At 28.0% G+C, this 3,755-nt stretch overlaps 1 long non-coding RNA gene across 1 annotated transcript; it reads left to right on the top strand.

Moving 5' to 3' along the window:
- The first annotated feature begins 645 nt into the window (after positions 1–645).
- On the top strand, positions 646–3,755 carry LOC125370166. The gene is made up of 4 exons (XR_007216066.1): positions 646–1,179; positions 1,596–1,736; positions 3,158–3,220; positions 3,306–3,755. It is a non-coding gene; the product is annotated as an uncharacterized LOC125370166 (long non-coding RNA).

The raw sequence follows: 3,755 nt of genomic DNA on the forward strand, positions 1-3,755 counted from the left end.
TTGAGTGATTAGGATCCAACTTATGAAACGGATAATACAAAGCAATTGTTTTGTAGCAAAATGGAGGAAATTTTGTATCCAAAGATTCAAAAGAAGCTTGAGAAAATAAAGAATCCTTTGATTATATAACAATAATTTCAGATGCAATATAAAAAAAAATCATAAAATAGAGACCACATTTAGAGACTATATAAAATATGGTCGCTATTAGAGATCATTTTGAGACCACATAGCAACCACTTAGAGACCAAACTTTTTTTTTATAAAAATAGAGACCACTTAGCAATCATAATCTTAGAGACCATTGAAAGTGGTCTCTAAGTGGTCGCTATTGGCGCGCATAAAGTTGGCGGGTGATTTAGCGATTACTTAGAGACCACATACGCGGTCTCTAAATTTAGCAACCACGCACATGTGGTCACTAAATCCTCCTCCTATTTATAGTATGATTATAGCTTCCATTTTGTGGTCCCTAATTTAGAGACCATATAGTTGTAGTAGCTAACTATCCATGGATTTAGAGACCACATTTCAATATGGTCTCTAAATTAATATTAAAATTATATTTTAAAATATTTTTATTAGTGTAAAGAAAATATATTTTTGTTACTATTATATTTTTAATATATTAGTAAAAATAAATTATTATATAACATAAATGATATTCATATAATATAAATAATAATATACCAATATTAATTAACTCTTTTATTATTTGGACAAATCAAATAGACACATCAATTAGTATTAGTATTTTGTTATTTTTTATAAATATTATGTCAAATTTAAAAAATATAAAATATAGAAGTATTAATTTTAAATTTTAAATAAATCATTACCAGTAAAATAAAATAAAAAAAAATTCTATAATTTCATTTAAAATTATATAAATTTGATTAAAATTAAAACTTTATCGTTTTATTGCGTAGTTTTAGTTTTGAGGGAAATGAAAACTTTAACTACAACAAATAACACCCATTACATAGTAAATCCTAATTCTATTTTCTCTCAAGCCTCCTCTGCCCTCTAACCTTACAGCAATAACCATCGTTTCTTCTCCTTCAATCTTGGTTCTCACCGTCTTGCTGCTCGCCATCATATTTCATCAAGCCTCCACCCTCGACGATCATCTAGTTATCTTTCTTCTTCAAACACTTGCATTAGCCGTACGTAATATAGGTAACTTCTCAATCTTTAATTTGTTGAGTGGATTTCTCACTTTAATTGGGGAGTCATATACATATATATATATATATATATATATTTGGATAGATTGTTAAGAAGCTAACTTTCTTGGTTCATAGATGTATTTTGATAAATATTATTCTCATTTATAGCTATTATTGATCGAGTGATCCAGGAGAGAAGGAATTCTTATAGGCTCTTTTTAATTGTACTTACTATGTAATAGTTAAATTAAATGATGAATTTTTCTTTGATTTTTTGCTATAACTTTTGCATACTTTTATATAGGAGTGAAGCATTTTATCAAGTTTCTTTACTAATTTACTCGGAAAACTGTATTAGTATAAATGTATTGTAAATTCATGCCATAAGTTTCTTTACTAATTTAGACTTAATTTTTTTATGCCCAGTGGATTATTTTACAAGGAAAAGTTTCAGTTGTGGCTAAACATTGGGTTCATGATGCTCAGAAGGACAGAAAGGGAAATAGATAATTAGAGGCTATGTAAAGGAAAGGGAAATGGACAGTTGCATGATTAGCCAGGCTATTGGTATTACTAATAATTCTTCAAAATCTTGATGTTTTTCATTAGCAAGGCTATTATTATTCTAACCACCACATGTTGCATAATAAAATGATTTTTTAAATATTGAAGAAAGTTACGGTGTTTAGATTTTCTACTTTTTGTTGTCCTTGTTTCAGTAATTAGATGAGTTCATCTTATATTACTATTCCTATAATAATTTGTCTTAAAACTAAACCACTGAGAATCTTTAATATTTCAGTATTTATTCAATTATAATCTTGAACTTTAATTATGCTTTTTTAGATCCTTATATAGTATTTTGGTAATATTTAACTTGAACTCAAATATAACATTTTATTTTTTGTTTGGTAGGTGGTATACAAAGTATCAAATGGTACAACGGATATTTTATTAAAATTATATAATATTACAATTATGCATATTTGATTTAGATATAATTATATATTATCTTTCTAATAGAATAATTTTAATTATTTATTAATTTTAATTTATTATATTTAATTTTTAATATTAGATTTTTAAAATAAAAAATTAACTTTAACAATATTACCAAAACTAAATATAAATAGGTTAGTAATATTTTAAAAAATGTATCAATTAATTATAATAAAAATATCAATCAAAAATCAATTTTTAAAATAAAATTATAGACCAATTTAGCTATCATATATGGTGGTCTCTAACTTTAGCTACTACGTGATGTGGTCGGTAAGAGATTTCTATTTTATATTCTTTGGTCTCTCATTATTTTCAAATAGAGACCATATAATGAGACCAAATAGGACCACAAATGGGGTAGCAAACTAAAGACCTCACATCTTTTTTATGGTTATTTTTAGCAATGAGAATTTTAATGACAATGAAATATGGTCTCTAAATAGTCACTATATGCATTTAGCGACCACTTAGAAATAACATCTGGTGCAAATAACCAATTTGTTGTTGACGTGGTGGGCATTACTTGCAGTTACAAGAGTTACGAGGAATTCCTTGCATGCATGCTTGTGCATGCATTCTTTTAAAATAATGAACAATTTGAATCATATGTTGATGAATGCTGAAAGAAAGAAGCAAAAAACCTAAATAAGGAAAAAGGAAATTGAAAAAGTAAAGAAAACTATGATGGAGGGGAAGTTATCAAGAAAGAGGTCATTTCTGTCAAATGCAGTGTTTGTAGAAAAGTGGGACATAATAAAAGGTTCATAAAAAAATCAAGAGACTGAGTATTAGTTCTCCCCACACACATGTGCTTCAATTTGTTATTATTTAGTGTCTTAATATATTTTGTTTTATTTGTTATTTATTTTATCTTATTGAAAGAATTACTAGGCAGCCACTAGTTCACATGCATAAACAGATTCTACTAGAGCGCAACAAGATGTTAGGCCTGAATCAATACCAACTAATGTCTTTACACCCAACAGAGATTTCCCTCCTTAACTTGATGCAACAAAGGAAGTACTGTTAGTTTAAGTGATGGATTATATGTAAGTGTTGTTTCTTCAATTATTTCATTCAGTTTTAACCATTATTTTACAACATACTAAAGTGCTAATGTCATATCCCATGTAGGTCCTAGTTGGATAGAGAATGTATATACTATTCAAACGGAAATTGTCCACCTCTCTTATAGTCAAAGGAGCACATCATCTCAACCTCATGTGGCTGAAACAATTCAACCTTCGAGCCAACATGAAAAAGAGATGGACAGAAGGATGAAAAGGCTAAGATCTTAGGGAAGAGATGTGGCATCTAGATTCATACAAAACACAAGAAGACCAAGCATTGAATCTTAGACATGAATTATGACTTTGTGGTAGTTTGTAAGCTGTACAGGACAGGCACCATTGGCTTTTTTATAAGGTTGTCTATCAAATAGAAAATAGGTAGAAAACATTTACTCTAACTGCTATTTTATTTACCTAAGTTTCTACTATAAGGCCATATTTTGTTGGTGAAATGGCACTTTTATACCATATGATTTTTATTTTGTGTTTTACAATTGAAACAAGAAATTCTGTT

The sequence above is a fragment of the Ricinus communis genome, chromosome 5 (assembly GCF_019578655.1).
Source record: "Ricinus communis isolate WT05 ecotype wild-type chromosome 5, ASM1957865v1, whole genome shotgun sequence".
In the NCBI taxonomy this organism is placed as follows: Eukaryota; Viridiplantae; Streptophyta; class Magnoliopsida; order Malpighiales; family Euphorbiaceae; genus Ricinus; species Ricinus communis.